The sequence below is a fragment of the Acinonyx jubatus genome, chromosome D3 (genome assembly GCF_027475565.1).
Source record: "Acinonyx jubatus isolate Ajub_Pintada_27869175 chromosome D3, VMU_Ajub_asm_v1.0, whole genome shotgun sequence".
NCBI lineage: Eukaryota > Metazoa > Chordata > Mammalia > Carnivora > Felidae > Acinonyx > Acinonyx jubatus.
Window position 1 is genome coordinate 62,638,778 of NC_069392.1, and position 24,859 is coordinate 62,663,636.

Consider the following 24,859-nt stretch of genomic DNA (forward strand, 5'->3'; position numbering starts at 1 on the left):
TGCAAGAGTCACAAGGCTAGCATACAGTGGACGGTCTCTTCTGGGCTGGTAGAAACATAAGACTTTTACTGTGTTCCAGTTTATGATGGCAGATGTGTTGCCATATGGTGTACCATGATGAATCTAGGCAACAATGATGCCAATCTGGGTGGTAGAGAGTCTCAATCAGCATCTTATTTTTGGCTAGCCTCATCAGAAAACAGGACTTTACTGCAAGTATTTACTTGCGTGACCCAAATAGTTCAATTGGCAACCACTATTTGTTTTCATATTTTGTGGCCCCAAAGAGAGACGTCTTTAATCTGCCAGTCTGTGGTTATCCAAGTGAAAGACCAGACCATGAGGCTGTTGGTAGTCACCTAAGAATCAGTAAAACTAAACAAGGTTCACCAAGGAGAGTGTTGCCCAGAGTCATGAGAAATGTCTTGAGTTCTGCCCATTAAGTAGGCCAACCATGTCTGCTTTTGTATCCACCTACTTGGAGTTGGGCTGAACAGCCACAGAAGCCCAGTGGACACCATTGGATTTCAATAAGCAAAACTATCAGGGAGAGAAGCCCAGGCATTTAGGGAAGTCTCTGTAAATGCAGGGCCTAATAAGCCAGTAAATCTGCCTGAGGTGGCCGAATGGTGATTTAAAGTTTTCTCCTAAGAAATAGCCTCCACTTTTCTACATACAGCTGAAATGTCACTAAGATCAGGCCATTTGCTTTCTTGAATGTTCCATTTCCATTTGACAAGCTAATTTTTTTGGGTCCTTCCCATCCTGTTACTTGCGTTTGAATTGGTCCTCCCCCGATGGAAAGATCTCACAAGATACTCACAAGCCTCCCATGGGTCAGGCATTTAGTTTTGACAAGAACCTGAGCACAGTAATAGTCACTTTTCAAAAAGGTTGTACCCTAGAGGCCATATTAGGAAGGCTACAAAGCCAAATGCTCAGGGGGTGCCTCTGAGTAGAGATTGCCTCCCTTTGTTGGAGAATCTAGTCAGCAAGATCATCCTTCACAAAGACTTTTGGCTCAAGGGTTCATTAGGCTTGCTGGGTGCCAAAGGTACTAACACTTCTCTTTATATGGTTCTTCCTGACCATAATCCCCTGTGGCATTTATGGAAGGGGGATTACAAGCATGTAACATGTCAAATGAGCCAACTTTAATGGTGACAGAGAAGCTGCCAGTCCTCATGGCCTGCCCTGCCCTGCATCAACAAAGCTGCAGAGATGGAGTTGCCCAGGCCAGAATGCCAGATTCCCAGTTCTATATACCCAAAGTTCAGCAGTTTTTCAAGTATAAATGCTTGTCATCTTATTACCTGTTTTTGATCACTTTCTAGAGCGCCAGCATAGTCTTTTTGTCCATTTTTACCTGTTTCATAGTTGCTTTCTAGAGAGATTTGCCAATATACTTACTCAGCCATTACTAGAAGTTAAAATGCTTTAATTTTGTAGTCAAATCATCCTTTCAGCTTAACAGAGTCTTTTGAGGCTAATAAGGTAATTATCTATGTCCCCAAATGTCTAGAAACCAGGGCATCCTCAGAGACTCTCCTGTAAGCTACTATACACTTGTCTGTACTCAAATATCCGAGAAATCTTGGTCAACTTCATTCCCCACCCTGCTGCTCATATTGTACAGAATAAAGATAAACCAAGCCATGGACCTAATAGAATGAAAGATGTTTTCTAGAGCTGCCTTGGGATACTCTTCCCCTCACTTTTTTCCCCCCGGTTCAGTCTTCTGTGAAGACTTTACCATTAATTAAATATTGAGTGTAACTCTTAGATATGCAATGGATGTGCTTCCCAGCATCCCAGGGCACTTCTTTAGGTGATGTATAGAATTCATGTTTCAAGGCCAGTAAACATGACAATAATGGAAGAGGCCCAGGGATCAAAAGTAAATCAGGGCCTGAATAATGAACATGTGGGCAGTTTTTTAACATTCTGATTTGTAATCTTTCATATATATTTTTAATATAATGAAGAGACAAAAACAGCTATCTCAATTATTCCCAGCGGTGCCCTTGGTGTGGAGAACTCATCCCACCCACAAACTCAGTTCTATCACTTTCTCCTGACCCTCTAGCTGGCATGATCACGCCATGTCCCCAAAGTGCTGTGCTTACCCCAACTCCTCTAATAACAGGCAGTCAGAATTTTTTTTCCTCTTGTCCACAAATTTCCCAGATCAACCATTAGCCAATCGAAGAAAATTTTCTTCTTTTCTTCCTTCCTCCCTCCTTTCCTTTCCTTTCTTTTCCTTTCCTTTCCTTTCCTTTCCTTTCCTTTCCTTTCCTTTCCTTTCCTTTCCTTTCCTTTCCTTTCCTTTCCTTTCCTTTCCTTTCCTTCCCTTCCCTTCCCTTCCCTTCCCTTCCCTTCCCTTCCCTTCCCTTTCCTTTCCTTTCCCTTCCTTCTTTTTTTCTTTCTACACTTCTTCTTTACTTCCTACCTTCCTCCCTTTCTCCTTCACTTTTCCTTCATTCCTTTCTTTCTCCCTCCCTCTTCCTTTCTTCCTCTTTCTCTTTTTTTTTTCTTTCTCTGTCTCCCTCCACCCGCCCCCCTTTTTAAAGCAAAAGCATTGAAAACAAAACTTTGCTGAGATGTTATGGGAAAACAAAGAAATAGGCAACAGGAATAACAAAGCCAAATACAATTGTCTGATTCTGTGATGACTGATAACATAAAGTATATGGCATTCAGACTCCTAGTTCATTTCTTACTCTGGAAGAATTAGGTCCTGGTACATTCTGTCTAGGGAAAGTCCCATAGAAATACCATCTACCTAAAGGAATCTTACTTTCTTTACTCCCTGTCCTGAACAACAGCTAAGGATTGACCACATGTTACTTAAGTTTTGGCTTCCATGGGCATCTGTGGGCTTCTCTAATTTCCAGCCTCTGGTTTGTCAAAAGACTTTGTCCCAAACACCCCATCACTTCCAGCTTCAAGCAAGTGCCCACTACTGACATCACCAGATACTCCTTTCTCTGGAACTCTCTAGTCCTGTGTCCTTAAACTCTAATGTAGCTCTTTGCCCACTTTTTTCTTTTTCATCATCTGCTTTTCCTGAAATTTATTTATCTATTGATCATACACTAAATTTGTTGGTTTCCTAATTCTTTTTTTTCTCTTTAGCAAAATTTTTCCTCCTCCTCCTCCTCCTCCTCCTCCTCCTCCTCCTCCTCCTCCTCCTCCTTCTTCTATTAGGCTAGAGTCCTGTTATATGTCATATTTCCACTCAAAGGCTCAGGCTACTAATTTTCTTAAGGCACACTGAAGTTACTTTTTATCTAAGAAACTCTGATGCACTTAAAGAAATATTCTCATAATTGTAGGTTTAAGTATTACTAATATTTTCTCCCATTTTTGTGGCTTTTACATCATTTAATGATCTTTTGATCAATAAATCAATAAAGTCTATTCTAATAAAGTCAATTTTATCAGTTTCTTCATTCTAATAAAGTCCATTTTATCAGTTTTTCCTTTGTGATTATATTTGTGCCCTGTATAAGAAATGTTTTGCTGTGATAAAAGTAATGACTATATACACATACATATATATTTAATATTATCTTCTAGAAGTTTGTTTTGTCTTTTCCTTTAGACTGAAAATAACCCTAGTTTTGGTGTTTGTTGATACTGTGACATAGAGGTCAGTTTTAATTATTTTCATATGGATAGCTGATTGTCCAAGCATATTTATTGAAAAGAGAGTCCATTTTGCACTGCTCTGTAGTGTCAAGACTGTCATGTCCAGATACACATTGGTCTGTTTCTAGATACTCTTTCATTGGCCTTCTGTCTATTCTTAGCCTAGTAACACCTTGATCTAATTACTATAGCTTTGTAGTAAATATCAATATATGATATAACCTGAACTCACTCAGTTTCTCTTCAAAATTTTTCAACCCTCTAGGTTCTTTGCATTGTTATGTACATTTTAGAATTAGTTCATGTTACACACACACACACAAACACACATACACACACATACCAAAAGCATGGAGAAACCTTCTAGGATTTAGACTGAATTGAGACTGGTTTAGAGACAATTGGCATCTTCCATTTCATGAATATAATGTATCCCCACTTATTAAGGTGTTTCTTTTGTATCAATATTATTTTATAGTCTTCTGTTTAGATATCTGCATATCTTCTATTAATATTTTTTCTAAGCCATTTGATTTTCTTCCAGTTAGAAATATTTAAAAAAATATATTTTCTTACTATTTGTTGTTTGAATGTAAAAATACGACTGTTTTTTTAGTATGTTGACATGTAGCTAACAGCTTTGCTCTTCTCCATTCAACAACTTCATGTGTTAATTCTGATAATTTATCTGTAGATCCTTACATGTTATTATATCACCTGCAAATAATGACATTTTTATTTTGTTTTCCCATACTTACAAATTTATTTATTGTTTTTATATATTTATTCTAGCTAGGATTTCCAGTTCAATATTGAGTACAAGGAAAGTAGTATAATTCTTGTCACTCAGCATTGATCATTACATATGATGGTTGTAGATTTTTTTTGCAGCGGTGTTTCATCAGATTAATGTAGTTTTCTTCTAAACCTAAGATACTAAGAGTATTTCTTATAACTAATGAATAAAAATTATAAATTTTTTTAATCATTGAGATGATTATATGATTTTTATCAGTTTATATGTTAACATAGGCCACATAAATGATTAACATTTTGAATCAAATGTGTGGACTAACTTTAAATTAGTCATGACAATGTTATCACATACATATATGTATACACACATAAAGATGTAGTTTAGTAACATTTTATTTAGATTGGCTGTAATTTTCCTCTTTGCTAATATGCTTATCAAATTTATATATAAAAATGCTTCATAAAGTGAATTTGAAATGCTTTCCTTGTTTTTAAAATTTTATGGAAGAATTTGGGCAATATTACCATTATTTCTTTCCTAAATGTTTGACAGAACTCACTGGTGGTGAATTTCTAATTTTCCATTCTTTATGCAGGTGTTTTGGAAATAGTATTTTTCTATAAATTTGATCATTTTAAAGTTGATCACCAAACATTTTGAATTATTTTGCACCAAGTTTTTCATAAAATCCTTTTATTGGCTGTTAATTGTACAATTGGTATTACACTCTTTTATTCTTGATGGTGATATTTTGTCATGATTAATCTTGTCTGAGATTATATCTTAAATGTTTCATTTTAAGCTTGTATTTATGAATTTCACTTAAATATTTGCCTTCATATTTGTCATTTTCTTCCTCACATTTTACTAGGATTAATTTTATTTCTAACTTCATTGATTTTCAATTTGTTCCATTTTTAAAAATGTGTTGTTTGATTCAACATGTTTCCCTTTAATTGTGGATTTAGTTGCATTACCATGCTGTGATATTATTCAACTTTTTCTGTTGCCCCAGATTTATTTTTTGATCTGTGGTTTATTATAGAAGTTTACTTGTTAATTTCCAAACATAGTATTATTTTCCAGTTAACTTTTCATTGTTGATTTCTAGCTTAATTGCACTGTGGTCAGAGTACACACTTTATATGATTTTAATTCTCTGACATTTGTTGAGACTCATTTATGGCACAATCTAAGGTTCAATTTTTGGAAATGTTTTCATGTATGTTTGACAGTTATGCATTCTGGAGTTGTTAGTTACAATGTCCAATATATCCCAGTTAGGTCACATTTTCTAATCATTGTGCTCAAATGTTCTACATGTTTGCTCTTTATTTTATAAATGTATTGACTGGTATTGCTCAGATCTCATACCATTCATCATGTCTCTTCTTATCTTCTGTGTATTCAATATATTTATTTATTCATGTTCTTCATAATGCTTATTGTATTTTGACCTTTCTTCCAGTTTACTATTAACTCCCTTCAGTTGTGTCATATCTGCAATAAACCCAACCACTGCATTCTAAACTTTTGTTGCTGTATTTTTCAATTTTTGAGTTTTTATTTAATTTTTTGAATTTTCAGTTTTCTGCCAATAATATTCCTTTTGTCTCCTATTTATATGAACACATTAAGCATAGTATTTTAACATTTGAATCTGATAATTCCAATATTTGGAGTCCTTCACTGTCTCTTTCTACTTTCTGTCGCTTCTGCTCTTTTTCCTGCCCACTGCTCCCTCTCATCCCAATACAAAACTCATGTTTCCTGTCATTTAGTGTTCCTGGTTATTTTGGAGTGTGCACTTGATACTCCATTTGCAGATTTGTTTTAAGAAAGAATTTGAGGCCTAGAATGTTGTGTAATTTTTTTTAATGTTTGTTTATTTTTGAGAGGTAGAGAGAGTGCGAGCAGGGGAGGGGCAGAGAGAGAGAGAGGGAGACACAGAATCTAAAGTTTCCAGCTGGCAACACAGAACTGTGAGATCATAACCTGAGCCAAAGTTAGACTCTTCTACCCAGGTGCCCCTGTAATTGTGTGTGTGTGTGTGTGTGTGTGTGTGTGTGTGTGTGTGTGTGCGCGCCAGATGTGCACTTATGCACTAGGGTGCACTAGAATTCCTGCATTACCCCCATCTAATTTGAACGAATGAGATAATTCAGCATTGAACTGAAATGCCTATGAGGGTCTTTTTAAATTCTAGAGCACCTTTTCTTCTGTGGTGCAATCTGCCACAATGAAACTCACAACCTAGAGGCTTACCACTACTGCCTCCCCTTTGGAGGGGCCTGCACTCTACCACCTGCATTTTTAGTTCATTGGGGCTGCTAAGAGTACATCCTACACTCTTAGTTTCCTGGCTTTTCCCTTTTTTGGCTAAAGGAAAAGTGTCCACAAATGTTAGGATTAATTCCCTGTTTATCTTTCTTCCCCCAAATCCTCATGTGGTAATCCTTTACTATCATATTAGCTGAATAATGCTCACAAGCATTCTTTTTTAACATTTTGTACAGTTTTTTTTATAGCTGTGCTTTGTGAAACTATTAGTCTTAATTATTTAGTCCAGGATGCATGGAACAGAAGTGGTAAATTTATTTGCCTATTTACTTATTATCTATTTCACACATGAAACATCTCAAATTTTCTATTGCTACAATACTGAAGTCTAACTATCACAGCTCCAATCATATCAAGTAGTGTTCAATAAATATTTTTGAATGAACAAATCATAATCATATAACATTAGTTAAACATTAAACAAGTAAGGTTGGCATCCTTTCAAATTACTATTCTTCATACATTTGCAGTCTTAATAAATATACTAACTTGACTAGCATATGCAAACTTCAGCTTAATATGAAATTAGAAATTCCTGATTATCCACTGTGAATAAGTCACTTAATTTTCCAAATTTTCAGTTTCTTTATCAGTAATAACACCCATTTCACAGGCTTACTCTGAGTGACAAAAGAGAGTTTGTGGAAACATCTCACGTGATGGCCGGAATTATTAATTAATTTATTTCACAGTTGAGTTAATACACACAAGACTGAAGAAATAGGAGCCAAGTGTTTAGGGCTGTGGAGGATTCACTCTTTTATTGAGGACTGTTACGTGGTTGTGAATTTCATATATGCTAGTCTTCCTGCCAGGTGGGGAATGGGGTGTGAGGCCAACCTGAAAGGGAAACTTAAGATGGTTTCAGTAGTGATGGAATATTCCAGTGAGTTAATTTGAAAGCATGTAGGGAATAAATTTAATGGGACATGATGATTGCACAGGTGTAGAGGGTGATGTGGAGAAAAAGAAAAAACAAAACAACTCCCAGTTATTTTTCTTGAGATACCTTTTTATAAATACACTTAGGATTTTTGAATCAACTTTGATTTTACTATTGTTTTCTTCTGGTCCTCTACTCATGCTTTCTCAGTTTGATTGTTTTACTGCTTATTTTTCACCATCCTCTTTCTGTTTCTTTTGAGTCTTGGTTTTTGAAAATCATTACCCATTTCATTCATTCACGTAATGAAACCCATCCTGCAGCCCAGACGCCATTCCAAAGACCTGCCACGTTTCTAATTCATTATTATTTTCTTAATCCTAAAATCCAAATTTCCTCGTGTCAGCCCTTTGCTCCCTCCTGCCACTATAGGCATTACAAATCAACTGTAATTGTTCCCACTGCCTTAAAGTCCTACCCAGCTAATCTGTCAAAGAAAGGCTGCCAGAGTCCCCCACCCCAGCTTCAGACACTGCAGTTCTCTTCTACTCACTCTGAGTGGCTGCCATTTCTTTCTCTCCTCTAACCTGGGGATTTATTCAAACACAGTTTTACTGAACACTACAACCTTTAGTTTCAGAGTAATTACTCCAGTGAATCAGAGGAGAGTGACTGAGGATCCTTATTTACACTGCAGTGATGAGGATATTTACCTTCATGGGAGGATTTGCATTTTGAAAGAGAAAGTCTAGAAAGAAAATCAATGAAACACTAAAGGCAGCTTTTCCAGTGATGTGAGACTTTCTTAGAGGTGATAGTTTGGAAATTCTTTCTAGGGAGTCATTTAACCTGGGTGATGATCCACTCCATCTAGAAATAGGTAGAGATGCCACAAGATCATTGGTCATCTTTTTCTACCTTACTGGGTAGAAAATAGGTTATCACCCTGACAATGATTTTCTTAAACTCAGCGAACCTGAGATTCCATAAACTAGCCTAGAGGAGTCATTCTCAAACTTTTCTGCACATTAGAAACCCCTGGGGAGTTTTAAAAAAAAAGATGCTAATGCTCAGGCCAAGTTAAATCAGAATCTCTGATGGTGGACTCAGGAATTGGCCTTTTAAAAATGTGCTTCTCAAATGTGTTGTTTGACATGAATCACCCAGGGATCTCTTTAAACGGAAGATTCTGAATCAATATTTGGGATGAGTGTTGAGATTTTACATTGAGGGAGCTGGAAACCCATTTTTAAACTTGGCTGTACATGATAATCACTCTGGGGAATCAATGAATGAATGAGGAATGAATGAATACATATATACATACATACACACAAAAAATTAGAAAAAGATGCCCAGATTCCAGCCCCAGAGAATAACAGCAGATTACACTAATATTGTTCATATTAACCTCACCACTTATAGCTGATTGCCTAACCCAGAAAAGAGAAAAGAAATTCTCTGATGGGTACAATACAGTAAGGTATGATCAGAAGCAGGGTTTTTCCTTTCTGTATTTGCAGCTCTTCCTGAGGATGAAGAGAATTTCACCCAAAGCCTATCAAATATTTGTGGGTATGGAAACATCAGCGTCAGTCAAAACAAATGCTCTCCCTCCATGTGCTTTGATAATCAGCTATGTGATATCAGGGAAAACAAACCCAACCTAGCATTCACCGGGTAATTTTCCACAAGTAAAACTGAAGCAATGAAGGATTGGGGAACATGTTTTGCCAACTTAAATTCTGTGCTTCTTTTTTATCTTCAGCATTTCAAATGGAATTTAAATTTTGGAGGGTTAGAGTTCATTTACTTTTTGGCAGAACGGCACTTCCTGTTTCTAAGAAAAAGTCCCCAGAATGCTTCTTTCACGTCAAACGCTATTACAAAACAGTGCTTGATGAATTGATGCAAGTGAATGAAAAACACATGGATTAAGTTCCATTAGCAGCCACATGGGTTTAATAATTAAGGGAAAATGGTTGACAAAAAAGAATGTTTTGAGTTTTGCCAAATTGAAATTTTGTTTAAAAAAAAAATGTGCTTAAAGTCACTCATCCCAAACCTGATGTATGCCTGTGAATACTCATCCCTAACCAAAACAACCCAAATCAAGTTCATAATTTGAGACCCAAGCAATAAATTCCATCCTCTCAAAAACCAGTTCAACACTCAATGCATTTTGGGAATTGTGAAATCAATGAGCCATCCTCCTGTGAAAGTAAATAAAGGAAATGTCATTTAAAATAGAGTTGGGAAGTCCTGAAGGGGGTGCTCTAACCCAGGTATCATTCCTTGCAGAAAGAGGAAGGTAAGAGCTATTTTTGATGAGAAAGGATACATTTGGCATAAGAATTTATCTCATGCCTTGAAGAAAAGTAAGATCTATCCATGTCCTAGCAACAAGGCACTTGAGAAACCCCAAACTCTTGTACTCTCCAATAAACTTTTATTCGGGAACAGTCCTCCCTAATTTCCTCCTAAAACCTGATAAAAGCCGACCTTCCCTTCATCTCTTTGGACTTGCCTGTGGTTTGCCCTACCTTGCTCTTTCTGAATCACATTCCTCTATTTTTGAATAAACTCATTTTTTATTTAAATAAAACTGCTCTTTGCTCTGTTTAAAGTTAACACTCTTGTCATTGAACTGTCTTAAGTAATTTGTTATTTTGTTCACATCAGGTAACTCATAGTTTCTGACAATTGTGGATTTGGCTCCTCTTCATTAAGTACATTTAAAAAATTTTTTCTTAATGTTTTTATTTATTTTTGAAGGAGAGAGAGAGAGCATGAACAGGGGAAGAACAGAGGGACAGGGAGACACAGAATTTGAAGCAGGCTCCAGGCTGTCAGCACAGAGCCTAATGTGGGGCTTGAACCCACAAACTGAGATCATGACCTGAGCTGAAGCCGATGCTCAACCGACTGAGCCACCCAGGCACCCCTCATTAAGTACATTTTAAAATCAATCTCATATACCTGAAATCAAAGTAAAAAATGCCTCACAAGTAATGGCTGTAGAACCACTCTTACCCTATAAGTACAGATGCTATCCCTTAATAGATAAGTAAAAGGCAAGTTATTTAAAACTGATTTATTTCCCTCATAATTATAAACAAGAAGGTGAGACTTGATTAGTGGTTTCCAATTATAAATACTTTGGACTATCCAACTAGTAAAATTCTCTGTATTGTATCCCAACAGTAAAAGAAGATAGAAAAAGTAGCAGATAGTGAAATGAAATCCACAATTATGTCAATAATTACAAGATTGGGAAAGATGTACCTTTGGAGAAGTGTACTATTTTATCTCATTTCTATAGGTAATTATATAAACACTGAATTTAATGTCAACAAGAGGTAGTCTTCAATTTTCTATTATCCTTTCCACCTATTGTTTAGAAATTTCTGCCTCAGCAAATTATAAGCATATCAAATAGAAGAGATCCAAAATTGTCTCAATATCTGTACAACAAGGCTGTTCTTATGCTTTTAAAACAAACCAAAAAAACTATTGATTGCCCCACCAGTTGCCCAACTTAAACTAGAAACTCTAGGCGCACCTGGGTGGCTCAGTCAGTTAAGCATCCAACTCTTGATTTTGGCTTAGGTCATGAACTCACTGTTGGTGAGTTTGAGCCCCATGTTGGGCTCTGTGCTGACAGGGCGTAGCCTGTTTGGGATTCTTTCTCTCTCCCTCCCTTGCTTTCTGCCCTTTTCCTGCTCTCTGTCTCTCAAAATAAATAAATAAACTTAAAAAAAAAAGAAGGTACTAAATAAATATATATTGAATGGGAAGGTGAATGATTTCCCTATGAACATCTAGGATGTTACAAATTTAGTTATACAGAAACTTCTGCAGTAAATATTCTTATGCATAAATTCTTAATGTGTTTATTTCAGTGTCTTTATGAGTTCAATTCCTAAAAATAGAATTGCTTGGACCAAGAACACGCATTTCACATTTTGATAGACATTCCAAATTATCATATAATAATGTTGCATCAATTTGTACTTCACACCAAATGTGAAGGAGAGAGCATATTTTCCATACTCCTACCAATTCTTTTTATATACTTAAAAGTTATTCATATTTCCTTCATAAATACCTGCTCAAAATTTTCTTTATTTCAGAATTTTATTTGTAAGAAGTTTAAGATACGTGTAAATAAGTATGTAATTATAGATCTTTTAAAATACTGATTTTTTAAATGTTTACTTATTTTCTGAGAGAGAGAGACCTACTGAAGGTGAGCAGGGGAAGGGCAGAGAGAGAGGGTTACACAGAATCCAAAGCAAGCTCCAGGCTCTGAGCTGTCATGTCAGCACAGAGCCCGATGTGGGGCTTGGACTCACAGGCTCTAAGATCATGACCTGAGCCAAAGTCAGACACTTAACTGACTGAGCCACCCAGTGCCCCTGAAATATTGATTTTTAAGTGATATTTAATATAAGTCATTTACAGAAATTGCAAAGATATTTTCTCAGGTGATATTTGTACTTGTCAATGATTATCTTTGCTCAGAAATTATTTTATCTGTTAAAAAACTTTTATGGTTTGTTTATGTTTTTTAAATCTTGTATCGAAAATCTTTTCCCCTGAAACACTTAAAAGTTTGTTCATTTATAATATATTTTTTGTATTCTTTTGTTATGTTTTTCTTTGATTTATCGATAGTTTTCATGAAAAAAGTTAAGGGTAAAGCTATTTATAATAATGACTTCATATAGTGAAATGTTATGTATACTCATGACTATTTATAGACCCCCTCCTGCTGTTCTCTTCTATTGATCTGTTAGTTTTCTTATGCCAGGGACAAACTGTTTTGATTACAGCAGTTTTATGATATATTTTAATGTTTTATACATTTCCTTCTTTTAATACAAAAGTACAGATATTTTTAAAAAAGAGTATTTTCCACTTCATTTGAAACATAGAGGTAGCTTCTATAGTTAAAAAACAACAAACAGAAATTATATCAATTGAGGTTACATTGAATTTATCAAATTATAAGGGAAGAGCTAGCATCTTTGCAAAGTATACCTTTCATATATTTCGGTCTCCCTTTACGTACTTTGAGACAATCTGGTATTGGTATTAATTTTACTTCTTGCTTTGCAGATGTATGCCAAATTTATATTTGCATTTCTAGAGTTGCATTATACAATATTGCCCCTATTTTGGTAACATTATCAATAGTATCTTTTTGCCTGTATGAACAAATGCAAATTTTTAAGCATGCTAAACCAGGACCATTCTAAAATAGCCCTAGCTTTCTTTTCTTACTGAATGTCATAGTCTCTCAAGAACACTTTTCTCTAATCTCTCCAAACTGTTCCCTAATATTTTACTACTTTCTACATATCCCTCGTACTAGCCTGGAAAACATGTTAATTTCTGTCCTGTAAGACTAATTCATGATTGTGTGAATCTTAGCACAAAACAATGGGATACTGCCTTTAAGTACAATAAGAATCCATAGACTGTGTAGATAGTATTACTTTTCCAATAGCTGGGCACATAATAGTTTCTTGTCCAATAAATATTTGTTAATTTAATAATAGATTTAATTATATATCTAAGATATATAGCTATATATCTTAGATTACTATAGTCATGGTTTTTATTTACTTTTTTGCTAATGCATAAATAGATAAATCAAAATAAGTGAATTTATAGATGACCTGTATCTATAGTTAAACAAAAAAGATTTTAAATAATGAACTAGAACCAAAGTAATAGTATTTTAGCAGTTACAAATCTTACTGCTTAGAAACATCTTGCTATCTTTTCTCAAAATATAGAACAGAAAAACTTGTTAAATCTTAGCCAAGAACCAGAAATGTTCATGGTATCTGAACTTTTGGTATTAAAAGATAAGGTTAAAAAGTACCACATAAGCCAAAATACATCTGATTATGCTTTAAGTAACTGTCTCTGTATAGTGGTATATTACCCTCCCCCCAAAAAAGTGTTATCTTTATTTAAATTTAAGCATAAAATGGTTTATACTACTAACAAGAAAGAAAATAGAATGAAAGACTGGGTAACCAATATTTTAGTGGTGCACAACTGCAATGCATATAGAGATAGCTCTCCTAAAGATATGTCCGTGCCATATTCCCCAGAAACTCTGAATGTGATCTTATTTGGAAAATGGGCCTTGGCAGATGCAATTAAGCTAGGGACCTTGAGATGAGGAGATAATCCTGGATCATTCGGGTGTGCCCTAAACCCAATGACAAGTGTCTTTATGAAAGACAGAGGAAGATTTAACACAGATAGAAGAGGAGAAGAAACAGAAAGAGGATATGGCCATATGAAGATGGAGGCAGAGACTATAGTTGCTATAGGCTAAATTGTGACCCCCCCCCCCAAATTGGTATGTTGAAGCCATAATGTCCAGCATTCAGAATATGACAGCATTTGGAGTTAAGGCCTTTAAAGGGATAATTAAGGTTAAATGAGATCATTATGGTGAGCCCTAATCCAATGACTGGCGTCCTTACAAAAAGAGGAGATTAGGATATAGGCACACATAGAGGGAAGACCATGTGAAGACAGAGGGAAAAGACCACCATCCGCTAGCCAAAAGGGCTCCAAACGAAACCAACTGCTGACACCTTCATCTTAGATTTCTAGCCTCCAGAACTATAAGGAAATAAATTTCTGTTATTTAAGCCACCCTGTCTGCAGTACTTTGTTATGGCAGCCTTAGCAAACAAATAGAATAGTGATGCCAAGAAACATCTGGAGCCACCAAATACCAAATGCTGAAAGAGGCAAGGCTGGATTTTCTCCTAGAGACTTCAGAGGGAGTGTAGTTCTTCATTTTGGACTTCTGGCCTCCAGAACTGTGAGAGGATAAATGTTGCTGTTGTTTTAAATGACCAAGTTTGTTGTAATTTATTACTGTGGCCCTAGGAACCTAATACAACATTTCTTTTAGCAAGAAAATTCAGATGGTTTTAAGTGCCTATGTTTATTATTTTGAGGCATAGTCCATAGAAGATGATGAGCAAAAAGCCTCTGAGCAAAGCTGAAGCTAGAGAGGAAGATTAGAAGTCTTATTCAGGGCTTCTGCCCTCAACCTCTTTCTGTCCCCAGCTTCACAGTGCTTACAAACAAATGAAACAATAACAACAAAAACAGAACACTAAGTGTCCATGTATTTTCCTCTGGAGATTTATAATACTGAAATGAAAATGTCCTCAAAATAGACTCCACTGGGTCTGTAATAGTGGTGATCATTTTTCATTAGCATTGCATGTTTGGTTATACAAAACACTTTCCAAAATATTGCATTTGATTCAGTCTGTTTGCTTCTCCATTTCAAACCATTATTTCTTTTAAACCACTATTTCAAACCATTATTTCTTTTAAACCACTATTTCAAACCATTATTTCTAGAGCAGTTCTGAAAGAGTTCTGCTCCAGTTATTCCAGTTATGGTACAGTCCACCCCACTGTGTTCTAGGCTCATCTCCAATGTCACTTTCTCCATGGAGGCTACAATGGAGATCCCATTGTGCCTTTAAAAACATTTTATTCAATTATTTCATTCTACATTTTGTGTTCTCTAGAACATGAGATTTGAGAGCAGGAAATACATCTTACACATGAAAGTTACAAAAACACTGTTTCTGTTTGTTCTTTGTAGCAGGAACTCAACAAATATTTTTGAATGAATGTATTTATTTTTTTCTATATTCTTGTGATTTCAGTGAGACAGATATTCAAATTTTAGAAATTGAGCCAGAAAAATTACATGATTAGCCCAGAGAAATTAAGTTAGTGCAGTAGTTACAATTATGCCATCATCATCTTTATTCTTTTTTTTTTCTACAGACTGCTTATCTGTGGGTCATAGAAAGACAAGATGGATTTTACTGCAAAAAGGTAATGGCTCAATAAGCATTAAAACTATTGGCATAATATTTTCATGGCAGTCTCTGCTTCCTGGCAGCAGGGACCTTTAAAAAAGTACAGTTAAAAGAAAAGGTAATTTGTAAGTAGATATAACAGATGACAAAATAAACAAAGACAGCACTATAAAAGATGAAAGGGGGATATTTCTGGGAGATAATAAACTGTTTCTGCTCTTCATTTTAAGAGCAATTCTTAATTAGAAACTTTTGCCAAATTTAGTAATGGTATGAAGGGTATAAGGGGAGGAAAAATAATTTTCCCTCTACCCTTCTGAGTTCTTGCTGAGACCCCTGTAATAAAAAGAGAAATTAACAAGAAAAAAAAAAACAAATGTTTATTAACATGTATGTATAGCTCACATATACCTGAGGGACACCCAGAAAAAATGAATTAAACTTCCTAAGATGGCCCCACCTACCACCTTCTATGCCATATTAAACTAAAGACAAAAGAAAAATGATGTGTGTGGAGGGGGGCAGAATTCTGGGAGATTACTAGGAAAAGCAAATTAAATAAAGGCAAAGATTGTTATGCAGATTTAAGTCTATGCTTTTCCACTGATAAGATTTTATTATGATTTAGAGTCATCCTCCTCATCCTGGTGCTTAAAGGGAGGCACTTACAAATGGAGCTTTCCTTTATAAATGTAAATTTCTCTTACAAACCTGTAACTTCTAGTCTGTTTTCAGAACTTCTCCTGTCTTCAGTTTCTTGAAATAATCAGGTCAAAACAGGGGCGCCTGGATGGCTCAGTTGGTTGAGCATCATCTGACTCTTGACTTCAGCTCAGGTCATGATCTCACGGTTTGTGAGTTCTAACCCTGCATCAGGCTCCATGCTGACAGCACAGAGCCTGCTTGGGATTCTCTCTCCCACTCTCTCTGCCCCTCCTCTGCTCACTCTCTTTCTTTTAAAACAAATAAGTAAACTTAAAAAAATAATGATCTGCTCAAAATAATTCTTATGCTAAAGAGGCATATTTTGGGGTGGCATTTTCTGCTCTTCTTCAGGGCAAATATATTTCATTCAAACAAGAGAACTCTTTTTCTCTTATTTTGTCAGTGAAGTAATTTGTAAACTAGCAACTTCTTTCTCAAGTCAGTACTTATAATTTCAGTGCACAGAAGTCAACCACACTCATGAATGTGCACATATACGAAATGCACACTATAAACTTACACTGACACAGTTGGAGAGTATCTCAGAGAAGTGCGGTTCCCATACTGCAGGTAAGAAGGAAGGAGAGTAAAGGCATTGCTTTTAGAATTAAACTTTAAACTTCATGGTTTTCTGGAATTGATTGAATAAGGTTATTCATAAAGCATAAAGACATGGGAAAGATTTTTTTTTTAAGTTCTGGGATGGGAAAAGATTAGGAAAAAAATCAATGAATTACTATTCCAATAGCAGTAGCCTCAGGCAAGATTAAGTCACAGGTAACAGTTTATTTACTATATAACCACACCTACTCTTCAGCCAGGTTGGATCCTAAGTTTCTTCTAGAGGTCAAAGATGTCTAGCCTATCTGCCTCATTGGGCTTTCAGAGTGTTTGAAATGTCCAATATACAGCATGTATGCTTGCATTCATGACAAATATGTGTCTCCCGCACAGGCACCTTACTCTGTTTTCTCTACGCAGACTTTCAGAGCAGCCCAGGGAGACTGCAGGCAAGATGAGATGGTGCAACTCATTAACAAACATCTAATAACAAAGTCACACACACACATAAACACACACACACACAAAATCTAATTAGCAAGGTTACCTCTGGAGCAGCAGCCCCATGGAAGTAAACACAAGGTTGCATTTGTTTTCTGCCTAGAACCATGTTTTTTCCATTTCCCTTAGTATTAAAAAAAAAAATGCACTCTTCCTTCCAAATTATGTCCTCACTTACATCACTGTTCCTTATGTTTCCCAGACCCTGGGATTCTTCTCAGTGCATGGAGGGAGTAACCAGAGACATATATACTTTGACTTCAGGGCTGCCCCCATTAAAAGCACCCTCCTGGGAATCCACAGGCTGGGACTGCACACAGAAGCCACTTTGGGAGTGGGTGGCCTGATGGTTGTTTCATAGCACAGAGCAATAGATCCCAACTGTTGAAGAAGGCAGTGAGGGCTGGGTTTGGGAACCGCTCACCCCATCCCAACTGAACCAGCAGGGGAGGCAGGAGCTGTGGAATGCAATTACATGGATTGGAATTTGGCCAGCCCACCGGGGTGAAATGGCACAGCAGCGCCTGCATCCCTCTGTTTGCTGGGCTGAAGGAGTTTACACGTCATTTACAATATACAAGAGAAGCTTCCACAGGCAGCTGTGTTTGGCCCTTAAGAGTCCGCAATAGAGGAAACTGGATTTTGCTTACTTATGAAATTCAAACTGCAGGAAATATGAAGGCTTTCCATTCTAACTCCTCAGTTAAGAATGAAGTTACCCACACAAGGTCACACAGCTGAGATGTAGAATGTTTGAGGTTAGATTTCAAGAATTTCAATTTTAGGTCCTATCATTTTTCCACTGTCCCTTACTATAAACTGTAATTTGAGCACTTAAAAAATATATAACTCATTAGGAAGTTGGGCAGTCCTGGCATTAATATGAGTGGGTTTTTACTACCCTGCCTGTCTTTTCCATAATTTTGAAATGAGGGTAATGTCTACCTCACTAGAAGCCTGGTTTAACTATTACACTTCTACCAGAAGACCAGGGAAAATCATTACAATCTGGGGGTAAACAAAGATTTCTGAGGTCACAGCACAAACTATAAAGGAAAACAATTAATAAATTGCACTTCTTCAGAATTAAAACTCTTTGCTCTTTTCATTACAAAAATGAAAAGGCTAATCACAGCCCAGGAGAAAATATTTGCAATGCATATAACTGACAGAGAACTTGCATTCAGAATTTATAAATAACTCTTAACAATTCGATTATACAAAAACAAAGAGCCTGACAAAAATAAATGGACAAAGGACTTTAACTGACACTTCAGAAAAGATGTACTTCTGGCCAATAAGTACATGAAAAGATGCTCAACATGACTGGTCATGGGCAAATGAAAATTAAACCCAGAATGAGATACCTATTTTATACCAATTAGAATGTCTGAAATTAAGGTTTATAATACCCAATGTTGGTGAGGGTATGGAGTTCCCAGAACCCATAATATTTCAGGTAGGAGTGAGATGTTAAAAAACAAGCAAACTAACAACTTTAGAAAATAGTTTGGCATTTTCTTACAAAGTTAAATATTTGTCTATCCTAGAGCTTTCACTCATAGGTATTTAGCTGTTATGTTTCCATAACATACACACAAAAAAATCTTATACATGAATGTTCAAAGCGGGTTCATTTATAATAACCAAAACATAAGGCAACCCAAATGTCATGAGTTGTGGCATATTCTATGTGGTGCAGCTTTCTTAGCAATAAAAATGAACAAACTGTAGCTACACATAATATGGCTGAATCTAAATATTGGTTTGAGTGAAAGAAGCCAGGTACAACAAGTGATTCCATTTACATAAAGTTTTAAAGTAGACAAAATAAATGTATGAAAAATAAATCAGTGGTTGCCTGGGACAAACTGGAGTAGTTGGGATTAACTGTAAAGGGGTAAAAGGAAATGTTTTAGCATGATATAATTATTTCATATCTTTGTTAGGGGAAGTAGTCATACTTGTCACATTTGGTATTGAGACTATATATATATATATCATGGAACTACATAGGAAAACTGAACAGTTATGTGCAAAGAATGAACCTGGATCCCTTCCTTACATCATACACAGAAACAGACTCAAAATGGATCAAAGACCTAAAAGTGAGACCCTAAACCATAAAAATCTTAGAAGAGAGCACTAGCAGGGGCACCTGGGTGGTTCAGTCAGTTAAGTATCCGACTTTGTCTCAGGTCATGATCTCACAGTTCATGGGTTCAAGCCCCCCATCGGACTCTGCACTGGTGGTGCAGAGTCTGCTTGGGATTCTCTTTCTCTACCCCCTCCCCATTTGTGTGCATGCTCTCTCTCTCAAAATGAATAAAAAAAAAAGAGGAAGAGAGCCCTGGCAATGGCCATAGCAACATTTTGCTAGATGTGTCTCCTGAGGCAAGAGAAATAAAAGCAAAAATAAACTATTGGGACTACATCAAAATTAAAAGCTTCTGTACAACAAAGGAAGCAATCAACAAAACTCAAAGACAACCTACTTAATGGGAGAAGATATTTGAATGTATCATATCTGATTAAGGCTTAGTATCCAAAATGTATAAAGAACTGATATAACTCGATCCAATAAAATATAGACAGAACACATGAATAGACATTTCTCCAAAGAAGATATCCAGGTGGCCAACAGACAGATTAAAAGATGTACAGCATCACTCATTATCAGGGAAATGCAAATTAAAAAACCACCTCACACCTGTCAGAATGGCTAAAATTAAAAAAAATGCAAGAAACAACAAGTGTTGGTGAGGATGTGGAGAAAAGGAACCATTGTGCACTGTTGGTGGGAATGTAAACTGGTGCAGCCACTGTGGAAAACAGTATGGAGTTTCCTCAAAAAAATTAAGGAGAGAGTTACCACCGTATCATCCAGTAATTCTACTACTGGGCATTTACCCAAAGAATATAAAAACATTAATGTGAAAAGATATATGCACCCCCATGTTTATTTCAGCATTATTTACAATAGCCAAATTATGGGAGCAATCCAAGTGACTATCAATAAATGAATGGATAAAGAAGAGGTAGTATACATGTACACAATGGAATATTTTATTCAGCCATACAAAAGAGTGAACTCTTGCCATTTGCAGCAAGGATGGATCTAGAAGGTATAATGTTAAGTGAATTAAGTCAATCAGAGAAAGACAAATACCATATGATTCCACTCATGTGAAATTTAAGAAACAAACAAAAAGAGTCAAACAAACAAAAAGACTCTTAAAGAATAGACTGAGGGCTACCAGAGGGGAGGTGGGTGGAGGGATGACTGAAATAGGTGAAGGGCATTAAAAGTACACTTACTGTGGTGTGAGCACTGAGTAATGTATAGAATTGTCAAATCACTCTGTTGTACACTTGAAACTACTGTAACACTATTAATAATACTGGAATAAAAAAAATTGGGGAGATTTTGGCAACCAAAAAAAATAAAGAAAGAAAGAAAAATGTTAAATCAATTCTAGGAGTCTATAAATTGGCTTTCATTTAGAAGGAACTTCATGTTGATGCAAACATGAATGAAGCTGGAAGATATACTAAGTGAAATAAGCAAGGCACAGAAAGGAAAATACCTGCATGATCTCATAGGTAGAATCTAAAAAACCACAGAAGCAGTAGAATGGTGGTTACCAGGGGCTGAGAGATGGAGGACAAATGGAAAGATACTGGTCAAGGGTACAAAGTTGAAGTTATATGGGATAAATAAGTCTAGAGATCTAACGAACAGCACAAGTACTACAGTTAATAATACTGTATTGAATATTAGACATAAGCTAAGAGAGATTTCAGATTTCATTACACACAAAACAATAACTGTATGACATACACAAAAATAACTATAAGAAAAGACATGCTAATTAGCTCAACTGTAGTAGTAATAATTTTACTATATATATATCAAATTATGTTGTATAACTTAAATACATTTAATTTCATTTCATAAATAATTAAAAATATTTTTAAAATTCATGGAACTATACCCTTAAGGTGCCTGCACTTTATTGTATGTGAATTAGGACTCAAATAATCATTTAAAAAGTCAATGTGGGGTACCTGGGTGACTCAGTCAGTTAAGTGTCCAACTTTGGGCTCAGGTCATGATCTCATGTTTGTGGGTTTGAGCCCTACATCAGGCTCTGTGCTGACAGTGTGGAGTCTGCTTTGGATCCTCTGTCTCCTTCTCTCTGTGGCCCTCCCCTACTCTCTCTCTCTCTGTCTCTCTCTCTCTCTCTGTCTCTCTCTCTCAAAAACAAATAAACATTAAAAATAAAAATAAAAAATAATTATAACTAACTAAATGAATGAATGAAGTCAATGTAATGGTTTCATCTGTCACCATGACTGTGACACATGGGGTTTTAATGACATTGGTTCTGTTATAGTCTTTAAAATGGATGGTCAGCTCATGACTGCAAGTTTATTATCATGCTTCATAAAATATACAGAGCATTTATAATTTGTTATGTACTAAATGTTACATAATAAAATTTTTAAAGAAACTAAAAAATAAATTAGCCAAGTTACCATATATAAAGTGCTGATCAAAGTTGCCAGACTTTATAGAATGATTACTATGTGTTAATCTTTAATAAGCTTTATTTTATTCAATCTTTGTACAAATGTGTAGGATAGTTTTAGTATTATAATTATAAATATAAACACTGATCATCAAAATGTTGAGCCAGTTCCCCAATATAGCACAGTTAGTCAAAAGTGAATCCAGGTCTAACATGTTCTTCCTTTTACCCCAACATGCTCTTGCTGCTTCTATTGCTTGACTCAACACATGTCAGTTCAGCTCTCTCTATATACATTCTCTGGGGATTTTTTATTTAGTTTGTTTATTTAAACAATCTCTACACCAAACGTGGGCTCAAACTCATGACCCCAAGATCAAGATGAAGCTCCACCAACTGAGCCAGTCAAGCACCCCCTGCATTCCCTGCTTTTTCAGGGCCAAAAGTCTATAACACCTCTCCCCACTTTTGTGCAGTACCCACTGTGTAGCCACACTCATTTACTTGTGTTCTCTTGGTCATGGCTACCTTCTGCTTCAGACACTTTTATTTCATGCTCAGACTGTTCCGATCGTACTCTTCCTGTTTTCACATTTCCCTTTCTCAAATTTATTCCACATTTTATTCATATATAATTCTTATGCGCAGCAAGCTGATCACAAATATAAACTGGCTTTCAAATTCCTGAAAGATAAAATGCTCTTCTAATTCAAGCTTTCATAGGCCCTGCAATGGAATCCAAGCCAGTATTGCCTTATGATATATACACATTATGCCCCAAGTCCATGTCTGCAAGGATACTCCAGACAGATCTCATGCTGTCCCTTTTGTATGCCTTTTCTCTTGCTGCCCTTCTGGAGAACTCTGCCTTTCTTTTTTCTGGATCCTTCTGTCATTCAGTTCTGAAGTTACCTCCTCATTGAAGCTTCTCTGACCACCCAAAACAAACCCATCCTCTTTAGTTTTTGTGTTTTACTACATTTAAACCATCCTCTCATTCTTTTATCTGTTTATAACATCTCTTAAGTTTCTACTCTGGGCCATCTCAGATGTGCAGTGTGGGACTTGAGTAGTGAATGACGTCTTGCTATCATGAAGTAATATTGTATTCTTGCATCTGTGCTGGTCTTATTCCTCAAAGTCAATTATAAGCATTTTGATGACTGGGATCTTATTTCAAGCCTGCACACTTAATAGATATAATTCATGTTCACAATACATAGTTAAAGAGGGCAATCCAAAATGAATTATCATTTATCCTATTTTTAATACTCAATTTTTACATGTATTTATCCGATACACTATAAATGAAGAGAACTACTTGAAGGCTATTATGAAAATTTAAATAGTGGTTTTCCCTGGATTTGGGGGTCTTAAGAGATTTAACATATAGTAAATATTTAAAAGAATGAAGTAAAAAAAAAAGAAAAGAAAAAGAGGAATCTCATAGTGTTTGAGATCCTTATATTGTGCTTTTTGAGTTCCCCTGAACTTAAGAAAATGGCCACTTATCTAAAGGAAAATTTAATCTACTTAATAGCATAGGACTTGCCATTTGCCCTATTATCTAGTTTTCCTTGCTGTAAAGTCACGGGGCTAAGATAATACTTTACTCTCCCTACCTCATGAAGCCATGGTTAGTGATTGGTAAAATGCCATGATTTAATATACAGTAAAATGACATTGGGCAGGGGACATTATTAGGATATATAATAAATCTTATTGTCATTAATGAACAAGTAAGCTGAAATATAATAACACCTTGTATAAAAGGGTAGATACTGATCATTTTATAAAAATTATTGTGATGCCTGAGTGGCTCAGTTGGTTAAGTGTTTGACTCTTGATTTCAGCTCAGGTCTTGATCTTATAGTTAGTGAGATTGAACTTTGCATCAGGCTCTGCACTGAGAATGCGGGGCCTGCTTGGGATTCGCTCTCTCCCTCTCTCTGCATCCCCTCTGTGTGCACTCTGAATGAATGAATGAATGAATGAATGAATGAATAAACAAATTAAAAATATTCTTTCTATATGATTCAGTTGTCCTATTTTTGACAAGATAGAACAATTCTTAGGCTTTATTCTATATATAATGTAACAAATAGGTATGACTTTTGACAGAGAATCATTATTATCAGTAATGTAGGCTAAAGTGAAACAATGTTGTTGCAGAAATGACAATGCTCTTATAATGAGATGATACCATATGTATCTGAAGTATAAAATAAGTTATAATTATCATTACTATTGTAGGCAATATTAATCAATGACATTATTATTAAACAGAATGACATACAGAAAACTCATGAAGATTCATTATTATACCAGTGTACTTTGAAAACTTGGTCTTAAAAGAGATTTTCATCTTTCAATTTGCTACTTATGTGAGGGGAATTAATTGAATGGAGCAGCAGAACAGAGAATATAACTGACTGCAGGAGAGGTGGGAAGAGGTAGAGAGGGAGAGAGAAGATAAGTTCTGCAATCTAGGAAGTCTCCTAAATGAGGATTTAGGAGCCAGATCAAGATTCTGAACCACTTCTTTAAATGTTTTTGTTTGTTTTGTTTTGTTTTGTTTTGTTTTGTTTTGTTTTGTTTTGTTTTTCTGTAATACCCACTTTCTACTTTTCCCTTTGGTTAAACTAGCCCAATACCTTATAGCAAAATATTTCCATATTTTAGGTTCATCCCTTAGGACTGGAATATCCACTGTATATCAAGTCATATCAAAGAAGCTGTATTTATACAAAGACACAGCATCTTCCATAATGTCTTATCTGAATAAGCAGATTAAGTAATGCTGTTCACACTTAAGACCAAGAATTGGCTGCTTAAAAGGTCAGGTCAAATCAGATAAGTACAGCCAATGGGATAGTTAATAGTAAGATATTGGGAATATGGTTCAAAATCAAGTGAGTTCTAGATAATGACAGAAGCTGAACTTTCTATGTTGATTTTAAGTGTCTAAAATATATTTGCTAAGCAAAAGATTTAGATTGGAATAGAACAGTGCAAAATATTAAGAAAACAGGAGGGTGGAGATAGG

General features: G+C 35.7%; 1 long non-coding RNA gene across 1 annotated transcript in view; it reads left to right on the forward strand.

Moving 5' to 3' along the window:
• Positions 1-24,859, forward strand: part of LOC128312305 (uncharacterized) — a 55,243-nt gene that overhangs the window by 19,576 nt on the left and 10,808 nt on the right. Inside the window, exon 2 of the long non-coding RNA XR_008291391.1 lies at positions 15,480-15,530. This is a non-coding gene — a long non-coding RNA (uncharacterized LOC128312305). The remainder of the gene's footprint in view (positions 1-15,479; positions 15,531-24,859) is intronic.